Raw genomic sequence first — 13714 nt, 5'->3', positions numbered from 1 at the left:
ATATTCTGTGTCCACCCACCGAGAGTGGGGATGCGACCAGAGACCCTGCATTGCACTTGGCACAGCGAGCAGGGTCTCAACCAGCACAAGGAACAGGAAACCTGATCTGCCTGGGTGAAACATGACCCTCAGTAAATTGGTGATTCTCTTGAGCCTCCAGATGGCATACCATCCTCTTCACCATAGCAAGCATCGCCTTCTTTTTTGTAGTCTGCTGTAGGCTCTTAGAGTTGTGGACATCTTACACCCAGGCGACCACCCACTCGGACACCTGACTCAGCAAGCAGGATTCTGGCCAGGTAAGAATGATGTCTGACTCTGGGCAGGAGGACATGGGCCCCCCCACACAGTGTGGTGCCCAGTGGTCACTGTTCTCAGGAGTTGGACCCGCATGGCGGGGTGGGAAGATGTGGACAGTTCTCCAACCAGCATAGGAAATGGTGTGCAGCTGCTGGAGAGCTGGACCCTGGTGGAGGGGTGGAAAGACGTGGATGATTCTCTAACCAGCATAGGCCAGAGAAAGCGAAGGTCGTTATAGCTGGAAGTGCTTGCTGAGGCAGCCCAGGTGAGGGACTTGTAGTCCCAGCAGGAAATGCTTGCTGAGTCCTTGGTGGAGGATGCGGGTGAGGTCAAGGTCGTCCCTCACCCCCAGGTTGGAGCCCTCGCCCTGCAGAGAGGGCACACATCGTGAGGCCAACTCACAGCCCTGGTGAATGACTGTGGACTATGGGGAATTGAATAAGGTGATACAACCTTTGCACACTGCAGTGCCTTCCATCCCTGCCTGATGTGATGGACCGCTTGACTGTTTGCTTGGGAAAGTAGCACCATGTAGTGGAACTGGTGGATGTATGCTTCCTGTGTCTCACCCAGCTGCCAGCAAGACTGTGATGCAGGAAAACCCCTTGTTGGGGTGCAGGCGGATGTTTGCTTCCTCTGTCTCACCCAGTCGCCAGCTAGACTGTGGTGCAGGAAGACCCCTTGTTGGGGTGCAGGCAGATGTTTGCTTCCTGTGTCTTGACTGGCCGCCATCGAGAATATATAAGCACCTTGGCTGTGAGCCACTATTGTTCCAGCACAGTACCCTGAGAAACCCTGGCTGTGCCCAGGAAGTCTGGCTGTGCCTAGAAAAACTGACAGTACCCTGAGAACCCTGGCTATGCCCAGAAAAACTGGCGGTACCCTGAGAAAGCCTGGTGGTGCCCAGGAAACTTGGCTGTGCCCAGGAAACCTAGCTGTGCCCAGAAAGCCTGGCTGTGCCCAGGATGTTGCATCCACCTCCAGGTTCCTCACACAGGGCCCCTCGTGGAAGACGCTAGTGATGTAGATTCTGAGGTGAGACCCTACAGGGGTGGAGTGTGGTGAGAGAATCCCAGAGAGCAATTTCCATCCAGGCTCTCGGCCTCATGTGAAAAGGTGCAGGCTCGGTTATTAGATGGCCATCAGCTGTGGCTGGGTAGCCATCAGCTGTTACCAGTTAGCCATTAGCCACTAATATAACTGCTGTGGTGCTGTGGTTACGCTTGTTGGTTGGTTGGTTGGCAGAGAAGCGGATTGCTGATTGTGGCTAATAAGTGCGGTTAGCAAGTGGATTACATTCCGGATCGTGTTGATCCTACATCCTGTGTCTAGCCTGGCCGCCAGCGAGACAGGGGTATACGAACACCCCTTGTTGGGTACTGGCAGATGTTTCCTTTTGTGTCTTGACCAGCTGCCAGAAAGGATATAGTGGTATGAACCCCCTATCCATGGTTCTGTTGTTGTTCCTTTTCGGTCTCACCATACTCTCTGTCCACCCGCCAAGAGAGGCAACGGGACCAGAGACCGTGCATTACAGGGGTCTTGCTGCACCTCAGTCTCACTGGTAGCTGGGCGAGACACAGGCAGTAAACATCCGCCTGTACCCCAACAAGGCGTCTTCCTGCACCAGTCTCGCTGGCAGCCAGACGAGACACAGGAAGCAAACATCTGCCAGTTCCAATACATGGTGGTACTTTCCCAAGCAAACAGTCAAAGTAGTCCATCAAATCAGGTCTGGAAGGCAGTTCCCCATAGTCCACAATCATTCGCCAGGGCCTCACAATATGTGCCCTCTCCACAGGGTGAGGGCTCCCAGTCCTCCCCAACCTGGGGGCGAGGGACGACCTTGACCTCACCCGCATCCTCCACCAAGGACTAAGCAAGCATTTCCTCCTAGGACTACAAGTCCCACACCTGGGACTTGCCAAGTGCCTTGGCAAGCACTTCCCAGTCCACATGGCCACAACGACCTTCACTTTCTCCGGTCTATGCTGGCTGGAGAACCATCCACATCCTCCCACCCCTCCACGGGGGTCCAGCTCTCTGGCAGCTTCACGGCTCCTTCTATGCTGGTCGGAGAACCGTTCTGTTCACATTTTCCCACCCCTCCACGGGGGTCAAACTCCTGAGAACAGTGGCCACTGGGCACCACACAACTGTGGGGGCCACATGTCCTCCTGCCAAGAGTCAGACATCATTCCTACCTGGCCGGAATCCCGCTCACTGCACCAGGTATCCCAGTGGGTGGTGGCCCCGGTGCAAGATGTCCACAACCCTCGGAGTCTACAACAGCAGCAGATTAGCAAAAGGAAGACGACGCCTGATATGGCCAATAGGGCGATGTGCCATCCAGAGGCTCCAGAGGACCACCAATTCACCGAGGGGTCATGTTCCTCCCAGGCAGATCGCATTTCCTCCTCCCAGCACTGCTCCTCACAGGCCCCGCCAAGACTGAGTGTTCATATGCACAAACTGCTCTACCGCCCTTTGGAGAGCTTGGGCCAGCACCATACCCTGCTCGCTGTGCCAAGTGTAATGCAGAGTCTCTGGTCTCGCTCTCGGTGGGTGGACACAGAATACTGTGAGGCCAAAAAGGAACAGAGCCATAGATAGGGGAGTCATACCATTATATTCTCGATGGTGGCTGGGCAAGACACAGGAAGTAGGATCAACACAATCCGCAATCCACTTGCTAACCGCACTTCCTAGCCACAATCCGCACTTGCTAGCATAGCCACAACAGTTATATTAGTGGCTAATGGCCAACTAGTTACAGCTAATGGCCATGTGATCATAATTGATGGCTATCTGATTACAGCTGATGGCCATCTACTACCCAAGCCAGCACCTTTCCACGTGAGGTCGAGACCCTGGAAACTGCTCTTTGGGACTCCGTCCCTACATATTTAATGAAGATTCAAGTTAAAATTGTTTTCGTTCTTTTTTTTAATAGCCTGATGTATAATAATGGGAACAGACTTATTTTTTAGAAGAGTTTATGTCACATTGGAACTATATCTGGCTTAAAATGAGTCAGGCTTTGTTAATCCCCTACAATGCCTTTAAATCTGTATATTAAAATTGGTTATTCAGATTTATTCTGATTGTCTGGTTATTTTTCAGTCAGTATTTGTAACATAATTTCCTAGAAAATAATACATTTCCCTTAAATAGTTTTTTTAAATGGAAGATACTGTACTATTTTACATTCTGAGCAGAAATATATGAGGGTTCCAGTTTCTCCGTAGCCTGTGGAACAATATTCCCGCTCTTTTGTATTGTAACCATTTTAGTGGGTGTAATATTTCATTATTATTTTGATTTTCATTTGCCTGATGATGTTGAGCATATTCTCATTTGTTTATGAGCCATTCATATATCCTTTTTAGTGAAATGTCTATTCAAGTCTTTTTCCCATTTTTTAATTGGGTTGGTTTCTTAATGAATTGTAAAAGTTCTTTGCATATTATTTATCTGAAAATGTCTTTATTTTGCCCTTAATTTTTTAATAGTTTTGCTGGATATAGCATTCTTATTTGATTTTTTTAAATATTCTTTCAACATTTTGAATATTTTATTCCACTGGCTTCTTTTGTTCACTGTTTTTAATGAAGTGCCAGGCATTAATCAAATTGTCTATCATTCCCCTCAATGAGATGAGTCATTTCTCTCTTGCTGCTTTCAAGATTTTCTCTTTTTCTTTAGCTTTCAGCAGTTTATAATGTGCCTCTTATGACTCTTAGATTTTGCATTATGGTTAGACTTTCCATTATAAACAACACATTAATTATGTTTATGAGTTTTTTGTTTTGTTTTGTTTTTTACATTTATATTTCTGATCGCTTTGTATCTTGTTCTGACATATAGTTTGAGGTATTGAATGAATTTGATCATTTTCCACATAACTACCCTGTTATCCCAACAGCATTTTTAAATAGTTCATCATCAACAAAGTAGCAATGTGGTATCTTGACTTTATATGCTTACTGGGAGCCATTTAAAGGACAAAAGGGATTACAAAAAATATTTCAGATTTCCTTCAGTTATACCATAGTTATTTTAGAACTATCGCCATTGTTATTTTGAAAGTATTTTCTTTATATTGTAGGCAACAGGATATAATTATGTTAATAAAGTTAGGATTCAGTAAGTTGAGAGAAAAACATTATAGGGTTAAAATTTATTTGAAAATATGAATGGGAGACAAGCATTCTTTTCCTACTTCTGTCCACTGAAAATGTCTAAATGCAGTGTCAACCCAACAGTGCCCAGATTGTGTTCACTAATGTCACTTCCAACTGAAAGGAACCAGGACTTTTTGGAGAAGTGGCTCATTCTGCATCTGGAATAGAGAAAGAATAAAGTGAACCCGGGAGAGCTGGCTGGTCAAAAAGCAAGAAAATTTTCAATAACTAATGAAATCAAATTTTTAAAAAAACGGTGTTGTGAAGAAGATATCCTTGCTATTGTGAACATTTGGGCCAATATAAGGAATATTGATTTCTGTAATTTGAAATACACTGATTCAATGAAAATTTATGGCTCTAATCTCAAAAGAAAAAGCCAAAATAACAAGTTATCCACATTCAAAGTGGTTTTTAAAACAACTGATTACTTTAGAAAGTGTCAATTAAAGAGGCATACATACATCCTGCCTTTAGAATGGGGTTAATATTAGATGTAACCACACAGTTCCGCTTTATAAAGGTAGACTTACTTTATAAAAATATACCAGTTAATGGATGTAGAAGGAATGTCAAAATAAGGAAAAGTTTTTTAAAAATAAATAATGACATGGGGAAAATATCAATTACTCTTAAAATCAACCACTTAATAATAGATGGGGCCTAGAAATTCATATACAGTTGACCATTGAACAAGGTGGGGGTAAGAATGCCAAACCCCCCAACCCTACAGAGTAGAAATTCTGCCTATGACTTTTGACTTCCCTAAAACTTAATTCCAGAATCGGCCCTTGGTGCCCACAGAGGTATTGTTTCTAGGACCTGTGGGGATACCCAAATCCACAGATGCTCAAATTTTATATAAAATAGGGTAGTCAATGTGGGGACAGCCAGGAGAGCAGTTTCCAGGTTCTCAGCCTCACGTGGAAAGGTGCTGGCTTGGGTAGTAGATGGTCATCAGCTGTAACTAGTTGACCATCAGCTGTTACCGATTAGCCATTAGCCACTAATATAACTGCAGATTGCAGCTAGCAAGTGGGGTTGGTTGGCAGAGAAGCGGATGGAAGATTGCGGCTAGCAAGTGTGGTTAGCAAGTGGGTTGTGGATTGCAGATCGTGTTGATCCTACTTCCTGTGTCTTGCCTGGCCGCCTGCGAGACTGGGGTGCTGGAAGACCCTTCATTGGGGTACTGGTGTGTCATGCAGGAGACCCTGCTCGCTGCGCCATTTGTCGTGCGAGGCGGCCTGCGGGGTCTCTGGTCCAGCTCCCCACATACTAGGGTTGAAAATAACATGTCTCATACGCATTTCACAGATGATTTGAGTAAGTTCAGTATGCGATTGCCATTTACTCACAGTGTCTGGCAGCTCGCCAGCCTGTCCCCATACTGTGTGTACCGCAGCGGTGAGCCACTCCATTAGAGTGTTGTTGCCCTGGTCGTGGGCCAACCTATGGCAATTCTGTAACCTTTGTCACAGGGACGGATACACTGCCACAGAGGCTAGCTTTTCCATCTCGCCTGGGGAGCAGAGAATGCTGTCTTCCCCTCATCCCATAAACGTAGCAGCGAAGCTGAGATCGGCTTTCCAGGGCCGATCTGTTGGCACTGGCTCCCCAGCTCTTGCAAGTCAGTGGGAGTGTAAGGGGTGTAGGCTATGAACTCGGTTACTGCCGGTAGCAATGCCCCTGGGGGCCCAAAGGTTGCTCATGCTTTACCTTTTGCATCACGATAGGCCGGGTGTGGGGGTTGGGAGCTACATTGTCTGCCTCAGAGTCTCCACTGTGGGGCTCCTCCTCTAACAGGCGGACCTGAGCTTCTAGCACCTCCCACTGTGACTGCTGGTCCCACACCTGGGCTATTTCAGCAAGCGCTTCCTCCGAGTTATGACGCAATACGGTGAGGACCTCCTCTGACTGGCGGTCCCGAGCTTCCAGCACCTCCCCCTGGGTCTGGTGATCCCGCACCTGGGCCATTTCATTAAGCGCGTCCTCCATGTTACGACGCAACACAGTGAGGAACATCCTGCCCACACGGCCGGCTGTACCTTTCACCTCCTTTGGCAACCACTCAGCTAGAACCTGCAGGGCCCTCCACGCTGGCCAGAGAGGCCTTCCATGTCTTCCCACCCCTCCTCGGGGGTCCAACTCCTGAGAACAGTGGCCACTGGGTACCACACACTGTGTGGGGGCCACATGTCGTCCTGCCCAGAGTCAGACACCATTCCTACCTGGCCGGAATCCTGCTCGCCGTGCCAGGCTTCTGAGTGGGTGGAGGCCTCAGTGTAAGATGTCTGCAACCCTCGGAGCCTACGGCAGCAGCAGACTACCAAAAGGAAGGCGACACCTTCTATGGCCAAGAGGGTGGTATGCCATCTGGAGGATCGAATCTCCCAGGCCAACCACGCCTCCCGTTCCCGGTGCTGCTCCTCACAGGCCTCCCAAAGCTGAAATTTCACACATATAAACTGCTCCATTACCCCTTTGGGGATTCTGGCTGGTGCTGTACCCTGCTCACTGTGCCACGTGTAATGCAGGGTCTCTGGTCCCACTCCCCACATAAGAATGCAGGATATGGCGAGGCCAAAAAGGAACACCCACGGAGCCATGGATGGGGGGTTCATACCACTATAGTCTCACTAGTGGCTGGGTGTGGCTCTGCCCCAGAAAGTAGTTTACAGGCTCTCGGCCTCACGTGGAGGAGTGCTGGCTCGGGTAGTAGATGGCCGTCAGCTGTGGCTGATTGGCCGTCAGCTGTAGCCAGTTAGCCAATTAGCCGCCAATATAACTGCTGCGGCTACGGAGGAGCCGAGGAGAGTGGAGGAGAGTGAAAGAGAGTCGTCGGTGGGTTGCAGACAAAACGGACAGCAGGTCGCACGTCCAGTGAACCCAGCCTCCAGTGAGACCGTAGTGGTATGACTCCCCTACCTATGGCTCCGTGGGTGTTCCTTTTTGGCCTCACCATATCCTGCATTATGTGGGGAGCGGGACCAGAGACCCTGCAGGCCTCCCCGCACGACACTGGGTTGGAGATACAGGAAGCAGGCTCCACACGATGTGCAATCCGCCATCCACTTCTCTGCCAACCAACCAACCCCCCAACATAGCCATGGCAGTTATATCAGTGGCTAATGGCTAACCGGTAACAGCTGATGGCCAACTAGTCACAGCTGATGGCCATCTACTACCCGAGCCAGCACCTTTCCACGTGAGGCCGAGAGCCTGGAAACTGCACTCCTGGCTCTGTCCCCACAAATATATGGACTAAATTGCAAAACAACCGGAGCATTTTATCAATCTGTTGAGACTCTTTCCCAGCAATTGTCGTCAGTTTGGCTCAAATAAACTCATAACCTTTTTCTTAGGCTGGATGTTTTTCTCGTGGACACTTGGATTCTGTTAAAAGTGAACTGGCATCTTAAGATGCTTTTTTTTTTTTTTTTAAGAAGAAATGTTGTATTGCATTGGTTTTATTTATTTTGGGGGGGAGAAGGGTAACAGAACTTTTATTGGGGAACAGTATTGTCCTGCAGGGTCTCAGCTCCCGCTCCCTGCACAAGAATGCAGGATATGGTGAGGCCAAAAAGGAACACCCATAGAGCCACAGATAGGGGAGTCATACCACTATAGTCTCACTGGCGTCTGGGTTGGAGACACAGGAGATAGGAGCCACACAATCCACAACCGGAGACGGCCAAGCAAACATCAACCCCGTAGCAGTGTCCACTGCTGTGAATGCATATATCGCATTGCGGGCCTTAGGCAGGGGTCCAATGTAATCCACTTGCCAGCAAGTGAGGGGCACCCTCCTTGCATAATCTGCTGTGTCTACCAGGGAAGCCTCCGCCTTTGGGGCTGTCCTGGGCACAGATGGCACAATCATAGCAGACATCTGCTATCTCTTGCCATTTCAAAGGCAGACCCCAGCGTCTGCTCACCACCCCATGGTTCGGCTTCCAGCGTGCCGCAATTTCCTATGCAGCCAATGGGCCACATCAGTGGCAAGGGCCCATTCTAACGACCGGACATGTACTAGGGCATCTGCTTCATCATTACCTGGTGACACTAAGGTGGAGAGACTTGTGAAATGCATTAGGGTCACCTCCTTTCTGTGCCCTAGGTCCCAGAGGTCCTGCCACATGGCTTGAACCCACAATGGACAGTGTCCTACCAACCAGTTTTGGTGTTTCCACATAGGGAGCCACAATATTAGGCCCCAGAACACCGCCCAGCTGTCAGTACAAATAACTAGGGGCCCAGGCTCATGGCTGATTATCATCCACACAGCTCATAGCTCAGCCCACTGGCTGCTCTGGCCCATCCCAGTATCAAACCAAATGGTGTCTGTTTTGGGCTGCACACCAATAGCCGTCCAAACAGCTGCAGTTCTGTGGCTAGAACCATCAGTAAACCAGGCATCCTCAGGTACTGGGGGCTGTCCTTTGTAGGGCAAGGGCTCCAAGTCCTGCCCCCTAGGCAGAGTGCTTGGCTCAGCCTGGGCTACAAGCTCCACAGGCCACAGGATCTGTTGTAGCTCTGTGCTCAAAGGGCCTGAACTAAGGGTGCTACATTGCTCCAAGTAGGCACCCCAATTAGCAAGGGTGGTAGTCTGTGCCACCCCCGTTTTGGGTCCCTGGGTCCATGTACGGACCCACCCCTGGATGGGCTAGGTTGTTCGAACCAACACCTATGCCGTTCCTGTAATGGCTTTTGTGGCCACTAGGGCTGCGTACACAGCAGCCAGCTGTTTCTCTATTGGAGAGATTTCCACTCCTTTCCACAATTGGGACCAAAATCCCACTGGCAGCCGGAGACGCTCCTGCCGTTGCCAGAGACCCCAACCATACCCCTCTTGGGTTACGTGAACATCAAGTTCAAATGGGCGGCTAGGGTTTACTACTTGCAGAGCCCGTGCCTGCTGCACTGCCCATTTTGTGGCAACAAAGTCTTGCTCTATAGCCTCTGTCCAATCCCATGAGGCCCCTTTTTTTTATCATGTTATACAAGGGCCTTGCCATTTGTGCAAAATGGGGTACAAATGCCCGCCAATATCCTAGCAGACCCAAATATGTCTGCAGGTGGAAGACCCTGGTCGGCTGGGGAAAGGCTTGTATTTTGTCAGTAATTGCCTCAGGTATGACCTTTGTCTTACCTGATCACACAACACCCAAAAACTTGATGGATGGGCCAGGGCCTTGGACCTTTTCCTCATTCACCACTCAGCCACGTGACTTCAGGTGGCAGAGAAGAGGCAGCTGCTTGCTCTAAATCTGAAAGAGAATCAGTTGTTAATAAAATATCATCGACATAATGAAACAAGGCCACAGAGGATGGGTGATCCCACTGTGCCAAATCCTGGGCTATGAGCCCGTGGCAGATAGTGGGGCTGTGCAAGTATCCTTGCAGAAGGACTTGAAAAGTCTGCTGCCACCCGTCCCAAGTAAAAGCAAACTGCTCTTGACAATCGGGTGCACTGTCAATGGAGAAAAAAGCATTGGCCAAGTCCACTACATAGTGACATGTTCCCAGGCGGACAGTCAGACGATCCATCAAATCGTGTATTGAAGGCACTGATGCGTGCAAAGGTGGCGTCACATTGTTTAACTCCCTATAGTCCACAGTCATTCGCCAGGTCCCCCTCTGGCTTCTTGACAGGCCATACTGGGGAGTTAAAGGGACTGTGTGTTTGGCCTCACAATATGTGCCTTCTCCAATTCCAATATTGTACGACCAATCTCCTCCTGCCCTCCTGGCAGGCGGTACTGTCGCACTGTAACCACGCGCCAGGGCTGTGGCAACACTTGAGGAGGGTGGTGAGCATGCCCGCGTGTCACCGCTTTCACCACCCAGATCCGGAGACGGAACTTTCAAACCGACGTCTGTAAACTGAGGCCATGTAGCACATCCACTCCTAGAATATACTCCGGAACGGGGGGGACATAAACCTTGTAGGTACGAGGAGGAAGCCTTCCTATACTCAGTGTTAGGGAAATGGCTTTTACAGTCAGTCTTTCCCCCGTAGCCATCAATGCAGATTGCTGGTCCAGGGAACAGTTCTGGGTTCCCATAAACAAGACTGCAGTCTGTGCCAGTGTCCACTAGGGCTAAAACCCTCTGCACATTAGAAGGGGACCAATGTATGGACAGTTCCACGTGGGGCCTCCGGTCCCCGCTTGTCTCCTTTGACGTGGTACCTTGGCCCCACTCTTAATCAAGCTAAAAGGAGTTGGCCTCAAGTGGCCGCATGAAGTCCTGGAGGGACACGGGTCGTGCTTTGCCAGACTCCTCCTTTAGGCTTCTCCTGAATTGCTGTTCCGGATGCAACTGCTCCCAAAGTTCCAACAAGAGTGCATTGGGTTGTCAGTCTATTTTTTCCCAATTGACCCCTGCTGCCACGAGATCACGCCACATCTGCATGCGTATTACTCTCTGAGGCCCATGACCTCGCCCCCTTGCTTTTGATTTGGGCTTCCAGGTCTCAACTTCCCAGACCTCCTGTCTTAACTTCCTTTGCCTCCAGCTTTCAACATCCCCTAGGGTGGCCATGGAATGGTAACTTCATGGATCCGCCGCCCCACATAGGGCGTAAGAATGGCAACCAAGGATCCAAAAGCACTCGCAGGTGCAGTATCCAAAACCAGATCTCTCATGCTGGCTGTAAAAAGCTCGTCATCCGGCCCTCGCATATTAGGGTTAAAAATAGCATGTCTCATACCCATTTCATGGATGATTTGAATAAGTTCCGTATATGACTGCCATTTACCCACAGTATCTGGCAGTTCGCCAGCCTCTCCCCATATTGTGCGTACCACAGCAGTGAGCCACACTCCATTAGGGTGTGGTTGCCCTGGTCTTGGGACAACCTATGGCAATTCTGTAACCTTGTCACGAAGGCTAGCTTTTCCATTTTGCCTGGGGAGCAGAGAACGCTGTCTGCTCCCTGATCCCATAAACGTAGTAGCCAAGCCGAGACTCCAGGGCGCTGTCTGTACTGCCTCCCCAGCTCCTGCAAGTCAGTGGGAGTGTAAGGGGTGTAGGTCGTGAACTCAGTCATAGCTGGGTTGCCGGCAGCAACACCCCTGGGGCCCAAAGGTTGCTCACGTTTTACCCTTTGCTTCAAGATTGGCCGGGCTTGGGGGTTGGGAGCTACATTGTCTCACTACATTGTCTCCACTTCCTCCGCCTCTTCCTCAGAGTCTTCACTGTGGGGCCCCTCTTCTAACAGGTGAACCCGGGCTTCCAGCGCCTCCAACCAGGACACCTGGTCTGGCACCTGGGCCATTTTATTAAGCATACTTTCCGTGTTGAGACTCAAGGCCATGAGGAACATCCAGCCCACGTGGCCGGCTGTAGCCTTCTCCTCCTCCGGCAACCGCTCAGCCAGAGCCTGCAGGGCCCTCTCCACACTGGCCTGAGAGCCGTCCATGTCCTCCCACCCTTCCTGGGGGGTCCAACTCCTGAGAACAGTGGCCACCGGGTGCCACACACTTTGTGGAGGCCATCTGTTCTCCTACCTGGAGTCAGACACCATTTCTACCTGGCCGGGATCCTGCTCGCCGTGCCAGGCATCCAAGTGGGTGGTGGCCCTGGCGCAAGACTTCCACAACTCTAGGAGCCTATGGCAGCAGCAGCCTACCAAAAAGCAGGTGATGCCTGCTATGGCCAACAGGGCGGCATGCCATCCAGAGGCTTGAGAGGACCACCAATTCACCGAGGGGGTCACTTTTCTCCCAGGCAGATTGCGTTTCCTGTTTCCAGCGCCGCTCCTCATGGGCTTCCCAAGGCTGAGTTTTCACACGCACAATCTGCTCTACCATCCCTCGGAGAGCTTTTCCTGGCGCCATACCCTGCTCGCTGCGCCATGTGTCATGCAGGGTCTCAGCTCCCGCTCCCCGCACAAGAACGCAGGATATGGTGAGGACAAAAAGGAACATCCACGGAGCCATAGATAGGGGAGTCATACCACTATATTCTTGCTGGCATCTGGGTTGGAGACACAGGAGACAGGAGCCACACGATCCGCAACCTGCCGTCCACTTGTCTCTGCCAACCAACCTCACTTGCTAGCTGCAATCCACAATCCGTGCTTGCTAGCTCAGCCACCATCTCCTGACCAGCCCCCATTTTCTGCTAGCGTAACCACAGCAGTTATATTAGTGGCCAATGGCTCACTGGTTGCAGCTGATGGCCAACTAGCCACAGCTGATGGCCATCCAATCACAGTTGATGGCTATTTACTACCTGAGCCAGCACATTTCCACGTGAGGTCTAGAGCCTGGAAACTGCACTCCTGGCTCTGTCCCCACAAGTGTGTACTTCCAGGACTTTTCCAAGTCAAGTTGTTGTCCTTTCAATCTTAGTTGTGGAGGGCCCAGCTCAGCTCCAGGTCCAGTTGCCGCTGTTAGTTGCAGGGGGCGCAGTTGAGGAGTCGAACCCGTAATCTTGTAGTTGAGAGTCCACACTCTAACCAACTGAGCCATCTGGCCACCCGGAAGCTGAGCTGCAGCTCATTGACTTCATTCTAGTTTCGGAGGGCACAGCTGGCTGGCCCATGTGGGAATTGAACCCAGGTCCCGGTTGCCCAGAGCTCCGGCTCTAACCAACTGAGTCACTCGAAGGCCCCTTAAGATGTTTAACCATAGAGCTGGGAGGACTATGGGTGGAGCTGGGCCCCCTTGTTAACTCTCTAGTCTTGACTTCCTCTTGAACTCTATGATAACTTCGGGTGTGGGGGGGATGAGGGGATGCAAATAAAGGGGAAAGCCAGGTTGGGCTGTACCCTTTTTTTTTCCCACATGGGTGATAATAAGCAGGTAGGTCAGTGTGCACGCACTCCTTGGTGATTCTGTTTCAATAAACCATTTTCTTTTGGTGGATTACCTGGAGAATTATTTGGCCAGTCGACAATTCCAACTGCAGATTGAAAATAGTTTTCCATTGGTTGATGGAATACAGCTGATGAGCTGACTGTTTATTGAAAAATATTCCCACATAAGTGGACCAGCATAGTTCAGCCCCCTAGTGTTCAAGAATCACTAATACTTACAAGGTAACCACACAGGTTACAATCTAAACACCCTTAGGCTAGGTCCCAGGAGCAGTCTGCTCTATTGGACTCCCATCTTTTGGGGATTCCTTCCTTGACGCTGAACATTTTTCAGGGGCCTGCCGGTCCATTGTCCTTAGCAGCAGGCTGAATTTCAAGCTGGGAGAGATAATGAAGTGCTGGCAGG

Source organism: Rhinolophus sinicus, chromosome 8, assembly GCF_057876585.1.
Source record: "Rhinolophus sinicus isolate RSI-liver-muscle chromosome 8, RSI-T2T, whole genome shotgun sequence".
NCBI lineage: Eukaryota > Metazoa > Chordata > Mammalia > Chiroptera > Rhinolophidae > Rhinolophus > Rhinolophus sinicus.
This window is presented reverse-complemented; position numbering follows the sequence as displayed.